Source organism: Mobula hypostoma, chromosome 6, assembly GCF_963921235.1.
Source record: "Mobula hypostoma chromosome 6, sMobHyp1.1, whole genome shotgun sequence".
Classification (NCBI taxonomy): domain Eukaryota; kingdom Metazoa; phylum Chordata; class Chondrichthyes; order Myliobatiformes; family Myliobatidae; genus Mobula; species Mobula hypostoma.
The window spans coordinates 181136384-181153331 of record NC_086102.1 but is presented as its reverse complement, the minus strand read 5'-3'; the positions used below and the strand labels follow the sequence as shown (position 1 = coordinate 181153331).

At 41.1% G+C, this 16948-nt stretch overlaps 1 protein-coding gene across 2 annotated transcripts in view; it reads left to right on the top strand.

The window, feature by feature from the left end:
- The window catches only part of csrnp3 (cysteine-serine-rich nuclear protein 3), a 231627-nt gene that overhangs the window by 54934 nt on the left and 159745 nt on the right, over positions 1-16948 (top strand). The window lies entirely within an intron of this gene.

Sequence of the window (16948 nt, the reverse complement as noted above, 5' to 3'; positions counted from 1 at the left end):
CCACCTGTCCCTCCGCCTATCTTCATATCATCTGCAACCTTTGCAATGAGGCTATCAATTCCATCATCCAAATCATTGACATAGAACATAAAAAGAATCTGCCCCAATACAGACCCCTGTGGTACACCAGTAGCACCGCAGCCAGCCAGAAAAGGCTCCTTTTATTCCCACTCTTTATCTCCTGCCAATCAGCCACTGCTTTATCTGTGCTAGAATCTGTCCTGTAATACCATGAGCTCGTAGCTTGTTAAGCGGCCTCATGTGGTGCCTTGTCAAAGGCCTTCTGAAAATCCAAGTACTCAACATCCAAAGAATCTCCTTTGTCTGTCCTGCTTGTTATTTCTTCAAAGAATTCCAACAGATTTGTCAGGCAAGATTTTCCCTCGGAAACCATGCTGACTATGGCCTAATTTATCATTGCCTCCAAATACCCTGAGACATTATTCTTAATGCAACATTTTCCCAACCACTGAGGTCAGACTAACTGGTTTATAATTTCCTTTCTTCTGTGAAGAATGGAGTGATATTTACAATTTTCCAGTCTACCAGAACCATTCCAGAATCTAGTGATTCTTGAAAGATCATTACTAATGCCTCCATGATCTCTTCAGCCATCTCTTTCAGAAATCTGGGACGTACACCATCTGGCCCAGGTGATTTATCTACCTTCAGACCTTTCAGTTTCCTAAGAATCTTCTCTCTAATTATGGTAACTTCACACACTTCATGAGCCCTGAAACTTGGAACTCCACCATTATACTAGTGTCTTCCACAGTGAAGATTGATGCAACATACTGTGTTCATCTACTTTTTTATATTTCCCCCTTACTACTTCTCCAGCATAATTTTCCAGTTGTCCGATATCCACTTTCACGTCACTTTACACTTTGTGTATCTGAAGAAACTTTTGGTATCCTCTTTAATATTATTGGCTAACTTACTTTCATATTCTATCTTTACCGTAATGATTTTCTTAGTTGTCTTCTGTGGGTTTTTAAAAGCTTCCCAATCCTCTAACTTCCCACTAATTTTTGCTCAATTATATGCCCTCTGTTTGGCTGATATGTTGGCTCTGACTTACCTTGTTAGCCATGGTTGTGTCATTTAGGAAGGATATTGAAGATCTTCAGCATATAGGAGAGAGATTGAAAATCTGGATGAATGGTGCCAGAACAATAACTACTTACTCAACGTCAAGGAGCTGGTTATTGACTTCAGGAGGAGGAAACCAGAGGCACATAACCCAGTCCTCATTGGGGCATTAGAGGTGGAGAAGGTCAGCATCTTCAAATTCCTCAGTGTTATCATTTCAGAGGACCTGTCCTGGGCCCAGCACGTAAGTGTTTTTACAAAGAAAGCATGACAGAGCCTTTACTTCTGTAGGAATTTGCAAAGATTTGGCATGGCATCTAAAATTTTGAAAACTTCTCTAGATGTATGATGGAGAGTATATTGACTAGCTGCATCACAGCCTGGTGTGGAAACACCAGTACCCTTGGATTGAAAATCTACAAAAAGTAGTGGATATGGCTCAGTCCATCACGGATAAAGCACTCCCCCCCACTGAGCAGGAAGGCAGCATTAGTTATCAGAGACCCCTACCACCCAGGACAAGCTCTCTTCTCACTGCCACCATCAGGAAGAAGGTACAGGAGCCTCAGGACTCACACCACCATGTTCAAGAACAGTTATTACCCCTGAACCATCAGGCTCTTGAACCAAAGGGCATAACTTCACTCAACTTCACTTGTTCCGTCATTGAAATGTTCCAACAAATTATGGACTCACTTTCAAAGACTCTTCATTTCATGTTCTCAATATTTATTGCTTATTAATTTTTTTCCTTTTTGTATTTGCACAGTTTGTCATCTTTTGCACAGGAGTTAAACGCCCAAGTAGGTGCAGTGTTTGATAATGTACTTTGGTGCACTTGATAATAAATTTACTTTGAACTTTGAATAATCCAAGAGCCTCCACATCCTCCCTATAATGAGGCAAATCTTGATGTGGATGTGCTACAGCAGCAAAAGACCATAAACAAACACTAGGTGGCTACTTTATTAGGTACAGGAGGTTTGGGGACTATACTTCTTCCTATAGCTGCTGCCTGGCCTGCTGTGTTCCACCAGCATTTTGTGTCAGTTGCTTGAATTTCCAGCATCTGCAGATTTTCTCGTGTTTGCATAAATCCTGTTGTACCCTTTATAAACTATATTCACTATCTATATCCTCACTATTTTCTGTTGTCTGCAAACTGATCTTTTTTTTTACAATGATCTCACATTTTAGAATTGATATTATGTTCTGGGACATGTACCGAGGAAAGAGAAGCTGGAACATCTTGCAGTGATAGGAAAAATTTATGAAGGAAAAAGTTGTAGTTACAGTGCATGACATTCTTGAATTACATCAAGGGATGGACAGGCAAAAGTTGAGAAGAGCTTATTGGAACTTTTCAGATTAAAGGTAGATGAAAGATCATGATAGCCCACGTCATATCACACGGCACATAATGATGATGATTATATTCAGAATATGATGCTTTTTTTTGGCCGCCTACTTCCTGTCACAAGGTACCTTTTAATGTAACCTTCTGGATGACTAAGAGAGGTATTGCACGTAGTTTAATTCTGTGTATGTTCATGATCTTCTGCTGATATAGTCCATCCATTTCAGGGTCAATGGGTCTAATGTTGGCTGGAGGTCTGTGACTCTGGGTATTCCTTGGTGATCCATTACTGGGACCTCTGATTTTTATGATCCAGATGAAAGTGTATGTAGATGGATTTGTAGCTTTGCGGATGATATGAAGATGTGCGGTATGGTTGATAACATAGAAGACTGTCAAAGGATACAGTAGAAGATAGATCTGTTACAGATATGGGCAGAGAGTTGGCAGAATGAGTTTAACCTGTGTAAATGTGAAGTGTTGTACATTGAGAGTTCAAATGTAAAGAGACAGTATACCATAAATGGTAAGACCCTTAAACATAGTTGATATGCAGGGGGATCTTAGGGTTCAAATCCATAGCTCTCTGAAAGTAGCCAGAAGATGACCAGGTGGAAAAGAAAGCATATGACATGCTTGCCTTTAGAAACATAGAAAACCTACAGCACAATACAGGCCCTTTGGCCCACAAAGCTGTGCCGAACATGTCCTTACCTTAGAAATTACGTAGGGCTATGGGTAACCCTCTATTTTTCTAAACTCCATGTACCTATCCAGGAGTCTCTTAAAAGACTCTATTGTATCCACCTCCACCACTGTCACCGGCAGCCCATTCCACACACTCACCACTCTTTGTGTAAAAAAAAACATACCCCTGTCATCTCCTCTGTGCCTACTTCCAAGCACGTTAAAACTGCCCTCTCATGCTAGCCATTTCAGCCCTGGGGAAAAAGCCTCTGACTATCCACATGATCAATGCTTCTCATCATCTTATACACCTCTATCAGGTCACCTTTCATCCTCCGTCACTCCTAGGAGAAAAGGCCGAGTTCACTCAACCTGTCTTCATAAGGCATGCTCCCCAATCCAGGCAACATCCTTGTAAATTTCCTCTGCACCCTTTCTATGGTTTCCACATTCTTCCTGTAGTGAAGCTCACCAGAACTGAGCACAGTACTCCAAGTGGGGTCTGACCAGGGTCCTATATAGCTGCAACATTACCTCTCGGCTCTTAAGTTCAATCCCACGGTTGATGAAGGCCAATGCACCGTATGCTTTCTTAACCACAGAGTCAACCTGTGCAGCAGCTTTGAGTGTCCTATGGACTCGGACCCCAAGATCCTTCTGATCCTCTATTTAACCTACCAAAATGAACCACTCCATCTGCCACTTCTCAGCCCAGTTTTGCATCCTATCAATGTCCTGCTGTAACCTCTGACAGCCCTCCACACTATCCACCACACCCCTAACCTTTGTGTCATCAGCAAATTTACTAACCCAACCCTCCACTTCCTCATCCATGTCATTTATAAAAATCGCAAAGAGTAGGAGTCCCAGAACAGATCCCTGAGTTACACCACTGGTCACTGACCTCCATGCAGGATATGACCCGTCTACAACCACCCTTTGCCTTCTGTGGGCAAGCCAGTTCTGGATCCACAAAGCAAGGCCCCCTTGGATCCCATGCCTCCTTACTTCCTCAATAAACCTTGCATTGGGTACCTTGTCAAATGCCCTTTTGAAATCCATATACACTACATCTACTGCTCTGCCTTCATCAATGTGTTTAGTCACATCCTCAAAAAATTCAATCAGGCTCATAAGGCATGACCTGCCCTTGACAAAGCCATGCTAATCATATTATGCTTCTCCAAATGTTCATAAATCCTGCCTCTCAGGATCTTCTCCATCAACTTACCAACCACTGAAGTAAGATTCACTGGTCTATAATTTTCTGGGCTATCTCTACTCCCCTTCTTGAATAAGGGAACAACATCCACAGCCCTCCAATCCTCCAGAACCTCTACAGTCCCCATTGATGATGCAAAGATCATTGCCAGAGACTCAGTAATCTCCTCCCTCACCTTCTACAGTAGCCTGGGGTATATCTCGTCCGGTCCCAGTGACTTATCCAACTTGGTGCTTTCCAAAAGCTCCAGCACATCCTCTTTCTTAATATCTACATGTTCAAGCATTTCAGTCTGCTGTAAGTCATCCCTACAATTGCCAAGATTCTTTTCAATAGTGAATACTGAAGCAAAGTATTCATTAAGTACCTCTGCTATCTCCTCTGGTTCCATATATTCTTTTCCACTGTCACACTTGATTGGTCCTATTCTCTGAGGTCTTATCCTCTTGCTCTTCACATACTTGTAGAATGTATTAGGGTTTTCCTTAATCCTGTCTGCCAAGGCCTTCTCATGGCCCCTTCTGGCTCTCCTAATTTCATTTTTAAGCTCCTTCCTGCTAGCCTTATAATCTTCTAGATCTCTATCATTACCTAGTTTTTTTTTTGAACCTTTCGTAAGGTCTTCTTTTCTTCTTGACTAGAATTACAACAGCCTTTGTACACCACGATTCCTGTACCCAACCATCCTTTCCCTGTCTCACTGGAATGTACCTATGCAGAACTCCATGCAAATATCCCTTGAACGTTTGCCACATTTCTTCCATACATTTCCCAGAGAACATCTGTTCCCAATTAATGCTTCCAAGTTCCTACCTGATAGCCTCATATTTCACCTTACTCCAATTAAACATTTTCCTAACTTGTCTGTTCCTATCCCTCTCCAATGCTATGGTAAAGGAGATAGAATTGTGATCACTGTCTCCAAAATGCTCTCCCGCTGAGAGATCTGATACCTGACCAGGTTCATTTCCCAATACCAGATCAAGTACAGTCTCTGCACTTGTAGGCTTATCTACATATTGTGTCAAGAAACCTCCCTGAACGCACCTGACAAACTCCACCCCATCTAAACCTCTTGCTCTAGGGAGATGCCAATCAATATTTGGGAAAATAATTCTCCCACCACGACAGCCCTGTTATTATTACATCTTTCCAGAATCTGTCTCCCTATCTGTTCCTTGATGGCCCTGTTACTATTGGGTGGTCTATAAAATAACACCCAGTAGAGTTATTTACCCCTTCCTGTGCCTAACTTCAACCCACAGAGACTCAGTAGACAGTCCCTCCATGACTTCCTCCTTTTCTGTAGCCGTGTCACTATCTCTGATCAGCAGTGCCACGTCCCCACCTCTTTTGCCTCCCTCCCTGTCCTTTCTGAAACATCTAAAGCCTGGCATTTGATGTAACCATTCCTGCCCCTGTGGCATCCAAGTCTCCAAGGGACGTTATTAGTCTGACACGAAGTTAAAGAGTTCGGAAATTCTGTTCTCACTTTATAAAACTCTGTTGGATCCTACCCACTCAATGATTCAGGAACAGCTTTTTCCCCTCTGCCATCTGATATCTGAACAGACATTAAACCCATAAACACTACTTCAGTACTTTTTAATTTTTATTTTCGTACTACTTACGTAATTTAACTATGTAATATATATTTACTATAATTCACATTTTTTCTTGTTATTATGTATTGCAATGTGCTGCTGCGGTAAAAACAAATTTCACAACTTATTCTGATTCTGGAGTGTTGCAATCTGTTCAGGTTGCCTCATTATAGGAAGGCGGTCGAGCTTTGGAGATGGTTCAGAAGAGTTTTATCAGGATACTACCTGGATTAAAGGGCATGTGCTATAAGGAAAAGTTGGACAAACTTGAGTTGTTATCTCTGGAGTGTCAGAGAATGATGGGAGATCTATTAGAGGGTTATAAGATTAGAGGTTTGGGGCTGCATGGTAGCACAGTGGTTAACACAACACTTTACTGTACCAGTGACTCAAGTTACAAATTCCCACCACAGTCTGTAAGGAGATTGTATATTCTCCCCGTGACTGCTTGGGTTTCCTACCACAGTCCAAAGATGTACCGGTTAGTCGATCAATTGGTCATTGTAAATTGTCCTTTGATTTGGCTAGGGTTAATTGAAGGACTGGCTTGAAGGGCGGAAACAGCCTGTTCCGCACCATATCTCAATAAATAAACTGTCAATAAGATGGTGAGAGGCATTAAGTAGACAGCCTGTGTATTTTTCCCAGTATAGTATAGCAACAGAGTACAATGTTTCACTGAACTAATTAAATTATTAATGTGCAGCAAAACTAATCCCATCTGCCTACAATATCCATATGCTTCCAGTTTCTGCACATTCAAGCTCTTATCCAAGAACCTTTTGAACATCTCTGTCATATTTGCCTCTACCACTACCCTGGCAGGGAATTCCAGGCACCGAACACTCTCTGTGTTTAAAAAACGGTGTCCTGCCCATCTCCTTTGAAATGGCCCTCTCGCCTGAAATATATGCCCTCCGGTTTTGTACTCTGTTGCTGTACTATGTTCTGTTTGGTTGTAATCTGTCACATTTGATTTCAACCCTTTATGAACGCTCTGAGATGTGGCACAGAATGAAGTGATCGTCCCTGCACCGTTTCTTTGGTAAGGTCAGTCAGTGAATCACACCCCTTGCTCAGTCACCATTGCTCTGTACAATTTTCCCTTCAAGGATTCATTGAATTGTTCCTTCTAACTTGCTACAAATTGTACTTAATTTGACTTGCACATACTATGTATATTGCTTATGATAGGAGCAACATGTCTATTTTCTGATTGTATTGTATTCTGTGTTGGGCGTTTATTATGGGTCATGCTGATTTGTCACTTGGGTCGGGGCGTTGTAGAAGCAAGTGAGTACAGTTACGTATTCGTGCTTTGTCCTCGTACGAACAAGAGAAAATCTACTGATGCTGTAAATCCAAAGCAACACACACGAAATGCTGGAGGAACTCAGCAGGCCAGGCAGCATCTATGGAAAAGAGTACAGTCAACGTTTTGGGCCAAGACCCTTCAGCAGGACTGGAGAAAAAAAGATGAGGAGTAGAGTTAAAAGGTGGGTGGGGTGGGGGGAAGAACACAATAGTAGTCCTTGTTTGTTAGTTTAGTTTGTTAGTTAGATCTAGCCAGGGATAGGGCTGATATTTTTTGTGTTGACCACGTAATTACGCTAATTTGAATGCTAGTTACTCTTATTCCGCTATGCTGCTAATTTAGTTTGTTAATTTCTAATATCATAAGACCATAAGATTTAGGAGCAGAAGTATTTGGCCCATCGAGTCTGCTCTACCATTCAATCATGGGCTGATCCACTTCATCCAGTCATCCCCAATCCCCTGCTTTCACCCCACACCCTTTGATGCCCTGGCTAATCAAGAACCTATCTATCTCTGCCTTAAATACACCCAATGACTTGGCCTCCCCAACCTTTCGTGGCAACAAATTCCACAGATTTACCATCCTCTGACTAAAGTAATTTCTCCGTATCTCAGTTCTAAATGGAAGTCCTTCAATCCTGAAGTCCTGCCTTCTTATCCTAGAATTCCCTACCATGGGAGATAACTTAGCCATATCTAATCTCTTCAGGCTTTTTAACATTTGGAATGTTTCTATGAGATTCCCCCCCTCATTTCCCTGAACTGCAGGGAATACAGCCCAAGAGCTGCCAGATGTTCCTTACAACAAGTTCACTCTTCTTTGATCCAATTACTTTGATGTAAATTATGGAAGAGTCAAATGATTTTATTGTTGGTTCTTAATAAGGGATTAAAATATTTTTTTGACGCGGAATTCAGTTGGAAGCGTGTCATACTCCCTCACCTCGCTTCTCAAGAACTTTTAGATTGTTTTCAAGGAGTCGCTACATTATCAACCCTTAACCTAGGAAAAGATTTAAGTTTTGGCCATTAATTCAACTGTAAATTTTAAAAATGCATATCTGAACTTTCCTTTTCAATTGAGGCCGCTGATTCCTTTCAGATCAATGAGGTCTTATCCAATATGGCAGCCAGGTTCTTGTATAGAGTTGGGTGTATGGATGTGAACTGTTCCTGGCCCCTCAGTTCATCACAGCTAAACTCCATCGTGGATTCACTGCAGAGCATGGCAGCTGAGGAAGACATTGTCTGTTCTGAGGTTTAACCTGCAGAATACCCTTGACTCCTGCTTTTCTTCACAAAAGCTTGGAAGTCAGAGTGCATTACCTTTTAGAACTGCTACTTTATAATCAGTGTAATCTAACCTATTAAATCTATTTCCACCACCCCATCAGGTTTTATCACCTGTTCACTCAAACTCATTCTGTAACTCATTCATTTGTCATGTTAGTTTACTGTCTGTTCATGAAAATTTTTTCATTTTAATGAATAAAGTATACCGTATTCCTTTCACAATATTACTTTAACAGTATCATTTTCAGTGCTTATAATTGTCACTACATCCAAGATGTTTAGAAGCAGCAAAAAACACAGACATGGATATTATATTCTTCCTCTTCACGTGCCTTGCGCGTTACACGCTTGGGCGATCATGGCTGTTCACATAGAACGATCCCTCGCAGTGTCAATGATATCTCGCACATTTAGATTTGTTAGTTCTTTCACAGTGTCCATATATTTTCTTCTTTGCCTTCCTCTTCCACGTTTCCCAGGCATGCGGCCTTGTAATGTAAGGCATTCTATTTCTAATTGTTCTACAATTTTCGCAGTCAGTAGTTCAAGGAATTTTTGGCAGAGTTATAAATATTGATTTCAAGAGATCGTTAGGCAATATACCAGACTCATATATGACATTAAACAGTTCAAAAAGAATATCTATGCCCAGATCTTCTAGGGCTTGTATCATTTCCACTGAAACTTCATCAGGTCCAGTGGCTTTACCATGTTTCATGCTTTTCATTGCTTTAGTTATTTCTTCTTTGGTGATAGGTGGGCCAGAATTAGAGTGTCTAATATCTGGGGGTTCCCCTCTATTATCTTCAAAATGCTGCTCTATACTGAATCCACCTCCCACATACTTTATGTGGATCTGATAGTATGGATCCGTCTGCTGATCTTATGCATTCTGTAGAGGAGGTTTTCTTAATTCCAATAATTTCCTTAATTTTCTTGTGCATTTCCTCGCTGTTGTTAATATGGCCTACTTCATTGAATTTTTGAGTCAGCCATTCTTCCTTTGCAATATTGCACCATTGTCTGGTCTGTCTGTCCAGCTCTCTGTATTGCACTTCATTATTCTTCACTAACCTTCTTTGTTCCATCAGATCTAAAATTTCTTGGGTTACCCACCACTTGCTGGTGTGTTGGGTTTCTTGTACTGGGATTATCTCCTCTGCTGATTGCTGTATAGCATATTTAAATCTGTCCCAAATAGGTGTTGTTTCGTTTTCATTGATGTGTTCTTTTACAGCTGTTTTGAATTGTTGCTTAAGTATGCTATCATTTTTAAATTCTCCCAACATATACTCCTTTCTCTTTTTTCCACGTTTCAGTTTCTTTAATTTTGTTTTGATGGTAGTTGTTACTGGCTGGTGATCTGAACCACAGTCTGCTCCTGGGTAGGCTTTAGAATTTGTGATATTATTTCTAAGGTGTTCATTGATGGTAACAGCTTGGGAACAGCTTTCTTCCAACTGTGATAAGACTGCTGAATGGATCCTGACTCGGATCTGGGCAGTACCCTCCAAATATCCGGACCTGCCTCTTGGTTTTTTTGCACTACCTTACTTTCCCTTTTCTATTTTCTATTTATGATTTATAATTTAAATTTTTAATACTTACCATCGATTCATACTCCAGGGAGCGTGAAACGCAGAATCAAATATCACTGTGATGATTGTACGCTCTAGTATCAATCATTTGGCGATAATAAAGAAAAGTAGAGCAATGAAATCTATTTGATTCCTTGTTCTATCTCCAGGGCTAATCCAAGTATGCAATCTACGTGGATGGTTTTTATACCAAGTATTAGTGATCGCTTGGTTGTTTCTGACACACCAATCAGTAAATCTTTCTCCATTTTCATTTTTCTCCCCTCATCCAAAAGTTCCTATGATGTTATCAACCCTTTCCTGTCCAGCTTTGGAGTTAAAATCTCCCATGACTAGTTTTATATCCTGAGATTGACATTGCTCATAAGCATTGTCGAGATCTTCATAAAACTTGTTGACATCTTCATCATCTACATCATTTGTTGGTGCATAGGCTTGGATTATGCTAATGTTAAAAGAGTTACCCCTTAGATTAACTAGAAGCAGCCAGTCGGATATGGCCCAATATCCCAGAAGACATTTCGATACTTGTTTAAAATAATTCCAACTCCATACTTATGCTGTTGACCTCCAGAATACATTATCAGAGAACTATTCTTAGTGAATTTGCCACTGTCGGTTCATCTAATTTCTGACCTGCCTAAGATATCAACTTCCAACCTTTTTATTTCATTTAATGTGTTGTCCAACTTTCCTCTCTGGTAAAGTGTATGGATGCTCCATGTTGTTACCCTTAGCCTTTCCCTATTGCTTACACTCTCTGGATGACGGTCTGGTGTCACCTGCGGCACATGACTACCCCTACCGAGCGAGGTGTTGTTCTGTGGATTAGAATCAACCCATTCACGCTGTTGTCTGGTTCCCTTCTTTTGTTTCTTTCCATGATTGACTAGGCAGAAATTACAACAGTGGATTGCTGTTGCCTTCTGTTGCTGCAGTGCTCATCTAACTAGAGCATTTGACCTCTGCTGCTGTTCCTGATTGGGAATCATACACTAGACGTCGCCCAACCTCTGCTGTTGTTGTACAAAGACGATCCTCCACCAAAGCTTGGAATCCATCTCCCTGCTGCCGGAAACTTCAGTGATTTTAGGTGACACCGCCACCATTGGTCTGGTTATTTTTCTGGTGCCAAACGCTCGCCATAGACAGAGCTCCTTCAGCGAGACAGGGTGCACCCGGACCTAAGTCCTATGTGAAGGCGGAGTTGTCTTGGGTGGGAGAAGCTATATAATCACTATTGGCATTTCCTGATATTTAGTCAGGACCAAACCACCCCATACACCCAGATATTATATTGCATGATGATAACATGTTGACTGCTTCTGTTAACATCGCAAAATATATCCGTAGCTCATTTGAATTTGTCTCGTTGAGGTAGCATACTCAAACTGATGAACGTTTCATCATCAGGTACTTGGGCTGAAAATGATTTACAAAATGTTTAATTTTAAAAGATCTAACGATATGTTAGTTCAATAAATTAATGAAATTTAGTAAACTGATATTACTATAGTAATTGTTACATTGCATAAGATACAGGAGCAGATTATGCCATTTGGCCCATCAAGTCTGCTCCACTAATTCACCATGGCTGATCCATTTCCCTCTCAGCCCCAATCTCCTGTCTTCTCCCCGTATCCCTTCATGCCCTGAGCAATCAAGAATCTATTAACCTCTGCCTTAAATATACCCAATGACTTGGACTCCACAGCTGCCTGTGGCAATGAATTCTATGGATTCACTACCCTCTAGCTAAAGAAATTTCTCCTCATCTCCATTCTAAATGGACGTCCCTCTATTCTGAGGCTGTGTCCTCTGGTCCTAGATTCCCCCACCATGGGAAACATCCTCTCCATATCCACTCTATCAAGGCTTTTCAACATTTGGTAGGTTTCAATGAGATTTCCCCCCCTTAATTCTTCTGAATTCCAGTGAGTACAGGCCCAGAGCCATCAAACACACCTCACATGACAAGCCTTTCAATCCCAGAATCATTTTCATGAACCTCCTTTGAACCCTGTCCAATGTCAGCTCATCCTTTCTCAGATAAGGGTCCCTAAAATGCTCACCACACTCCGTGAGGCCTCACTAGTACTTTATAAAGCTTCAACATTACATCCCCCTGCTTTTATGTTGTAGTCATCTCAAAATGAAAACTAACATTGCATTTGCCTTCCTCACCACTGACTCAACCTTTAAGGAATCCTGCACAAGGACTCCCAAGCTCCTTTGCAACTCGGATGAGGAGAAACTTCAAACTTTCTGCATTTTCACTCAAAGGGTTGAACTGCACGTGCATGTAACGAGAGCTGTATAACTTATCTCCTTCTACCTTAGGCCACGAACTTATCAATCACCCCTGCTGTGGACCAGCTGGAGGTCCAAGACGCTCTCGTTACATGCACGGGCAGTTCAACTCTTTGAGTGATGATGCAGAAAGTTTGCAGTTACTAACTCATCTCCTTCTACCTTAGGCCACAATCTTATCAATCACCCCTGCTGTGGACCACTTCTACAAAGAAGGGATCCGTATGCTCCATGACCGCTGGACTAAGTGTGTAAATGTAGGAGGGGACTATGTTGAAAAATAAATGTGCTAGATTTTCTAAAATTGACTCGTCCTACCTTAGGCCATGAACTTATCAGTCACCCCTTGTAGAATTCTTTTCATCATTACTAAGATCTTCGAAAAAGTCTGTCTTATCAAAAATGTGTGTAATGGGACTTCATATTCAAAGATCAAAGTAAGTGTGTTATCAAAGTACATATATATCACCATGTATGGCCCTAAGATTTATTTTCTTGTGGGCATACTCAATAAATCTATAGTTTGTGGATGATATGAAGATCGGTGGAGGGGTAGGTAGTGCTGAGGAAGTAATGCGATTGCAGCAGGACTTAGACAGATTGGAAGAATGGCAAAAAAGTGGCAGATGGAATACAGTGTTGGGAAAAGTACGATAATGCATTTTGGTAAAAGGAACAATAATGCGAACTACTATCTAAATGGGGAGGAGATTCAAACAAAGGTGCAGAGGGACTTAGGAGTCCTTGTGCAAGACTTCCAGAAGGTTCGTTCAGAGGTTGAGTCTGTGATAAAGAAGACAAATGCAATGTTGGCATTTATTTCAAGGGGAAATAAGAATACAAGAATTCAAGAAATCAAGAATACAAAAGCAAAGAGATAATGCTGAGCCTTTATAAGACACTAGTCAGGCTGCACATGGAGTTTTGTCAACAGTTTTGGGCCCCGTATCTCAGAAAGGATGTGTTGCCATTGGAGAGAGTCCAGAGGAGGTTCATGAGGATGATTCCAGGAATGAAGGGGTTAACATATGAGGAGCATTTGACAGCTTTGGGTTTGCACTCACTGGAATTGAGAAGAATGTGGGGGGATCTCATTGAAACCTACCAAATGTTAAAAGGACTAGATAGGTTTGATGTGGAGAGGATGTTTCCTATGGTGAAGGTATCCAAAACTAGAGGGTGCAGCCTCAGAATTGAGGGACAGCCATTTAGAGCAGAGATGAGGAGGAATTTTTTTTAGCCAGAGAGTAGTGACTCTATGAAATGCTCTGCCACAGACTGTGGCGGAGTCCAAGTCTGTGGGTATATTTATGGTGGACGTTGATAGTTTCCTGAACGGTCAGTGTATCAAAGGATATGGTGAGATAGCAGGTGCATGGGGTTGGGTGGGATCCAGGATCAGCCATGACGGAATGGTGGAGCAGACCCGATGGGCTGAATGGCCTAATTCTGCTCCTATTTCTTATGGTTTAATCATAACCAGAACAGGATCAATGACAGGCCACACCAACTTGGGAGCTCAACCAGTGTGCAAAAGATATCAAACTGCAAATGCAAAAAGGAAGAAATAGTAATTTTAAAAAATCTATAAATATTGAGAACATGAGATGAAGAGTCCTTGAAAGTGAGTCTATAGGTTGTGGGAAGATTTCATTGATGAAGCGAAATTAAGTGAAGTTATTTCTTTGGTTTAAGAGCCTGATGGTTCAGGGGTAGTAACTGTTTCTGAACTTGATGGTGTGAGCCGTGAAGCTCCTGTACCTTCTCCCTAATGGCAGCAGCGAGAAGAGAGCATGTCCTGGGTGGTGTGGGTTCCTGATGATGGATGCTGCTTTCCAATGACAGCGTTTCATGTAGATGTGCTCAATGGCGGGCAGGGCTTTACCTGTGATGGACTGGTCTGTATCCACTACTTTTCACAAGATTTTCTGTTCAAGAGCATTGGTGTTTCCATACCAGGCTGTGATGCAGCCAGTCAGTATACTTGCCACTATGCATTGTGACGTTTGTCAAAGTGGTAGATATCATACTGAATCTTCACAAACTCCAAAGGAAGTAGAGGCACTACCATGCCCTCTTCGTAGTTGCACTTGTGTGCTGGACCCAGGACACGTCCTCTGAAATTAGAACACTGAGGAATTTAAAGTTGCTCTATTTAAAGTTCAGATAGTCCTATGAAATTTTCCAAGTTTTGCTAGCCTTGGAGTTGCAAAGATGATCACTGATGTAATATCACTTGGCAAAATAACTGACTGATTCTTTGCTTAACAGTTTTTGTCTATTCAATGAAAATTTAGAAGTAGCAAAAAAGATATAGTGCATAATTATCACATTGACTGTATCCCATAAAATTCTGAAATATTGCATATACAATGCTAAAAGGTTGGTAAGCAGTGATTTGAACTTTCTGTTACTAAATTAGTAACAACAAATTGCTTTTTGAAGAATGATCAGTCTGACATAGCTGTTCCCCTGGACCTCAGTGTAGCTGTCTGCTTACTGAAATTTGTAACTCCTATCTATGCATAGAAATTTATTGCAAGCCAGTTCCCTAGACACGTTGCTAATTTTCACAGCTCAAATGACTGATGACGTTAATCACTGGCGGAGATTACTTGTGACTGCATAACCAATTAAAGATGCTATTGCGTCTGTTGCGTTGAACTGGTGCAGTATTGCATGTGCTCTGTTGATAATCACTTGACTGCACCCTCAAAAAATTGACTAATAATAGCATCCAACATTTTTGAACCTAATTTGTCATTGTTATAAGCTATAAGATATAGGTGCAGAAATAGGCTATTTGGCCCATCGAGTCTGCTCTGCCATTTCATCATGGCTGATCCATTTTTCCTCTCAGCCCTGATTTCCTACCTTCTCCCCCTATCCATTCGCTGACTAATCAACAATCTATCAACCTCTGCCTTAAATATACCCAATGACTTGGCCTCTGCAGCTGCCTGTGGCAACGAATTCCACCAATTCACCACTCTCTGGCTAAAGAAATTCCTTGTCATCTCTGTTGTCAGAGGGCACCCATCTATTCTGAGGCAGCGTCCTCTGGTCTCAGATTCCTCCACCATAGGAAACATCCACTCTATTGAGGCCTTTTAACATTTGTTACGTTTCAATGCGGTCACCCCTCATTCTTCTGAATTCCAGTGAGTACAAGAATTATAAAGCTTGAATCCTTGATGCTTTTCTCAATATCTATTGTGATAACAACATGGAAATCTTATTTGTCTTGCAAGTTAATAAGAGTTCACCATAATAGTCTTGGATATTTGTTAGTATAATAGTTTGCTTCTCATAATGGTTGAAGTGACTATTTACATAGTCACCACATATACTAGAGCTGTAAAGCAAAGGAACAAGTTGGGGTAGTGATCTCAAGAGCACTGCTTCTGATGGAGAAAGTTCCATGGCCAAAATATTGAGAAGAAGTTACAATTGTTCATATATTCAGTTAATGGATTAAATGCAGAGTGTTCTTGAGATTTCCTGAGGAGACTGAGGTCCTTTAACATCTGCCGGACGATGCTGAGGATGTTATACGAGTCTGTGGTGGCCAGTGCGATCATGTTTGCTGTTGTGTGCTGAGACAGCAGGCTGAGGGTAGCAGACACCAACAAAGTCAACAACCTCATTCGTAAGGCCAGTGATGTTGTGGGGATGGAACTGGACTCTCTCACGGTGGTGTCTGAAAAGAGGATGCTGTCCAAGTTGCATGCCATCTTGGACAATGTCTCCCATCCACTACATAATGTACTGGTTGGGCACAGGAGTACATTCAGCCAGAGACTCCTTCCACCGAGATGCAACACGGAGCGTCATAGGAAGTTATTCCTGCCTGTGGCCATCAAACTTTACAACTCCTCCCTTGGAGGGTCAGACACCCTGAGCCAATAAGCTGGTCCTGGACTTATTTCCTGGCATTTACATATTACTATTTAATTATTTATGGTTTTATTACTATTTAATTATTTATGGTGCAACTGTAACGAAAACCAATTTCCCTCGGGATCAATAAAGTATGACTATGAGATCACTACCCCAACTTGCTCCTTTGCTTGTAGTTTTAGAATTGACCAGGTTATCACCCAGTGATGTACATACTTGCCCAACGTCTTGGATTAAGTATTCTCAGCCTGAAACATAAACAGTTTCTCTCTATTCATGATGCTCTCTGAGCTACTGAGTGTGTGTATCACATTCAGATTTACACCAATTGCTTCTTTATTTGCTGTCTGTATCTTCTTTCAATCTTGATCTCTCCTCTCACAAAATAGACTTTACAGGGTCTGTGGCAGTGAATTTTGTTTCAAAATTAATTTTAGATTTTTCTCCCATGAGTGGTATGTTGAAAAAAATTTTAAATGACCTGATGCTTCACAGCAACATTTACGCACGCACTAGTAAAAAATTAAACAGCTTGGATCATGCCTTTTATATTTGGCCAAGAATGTGT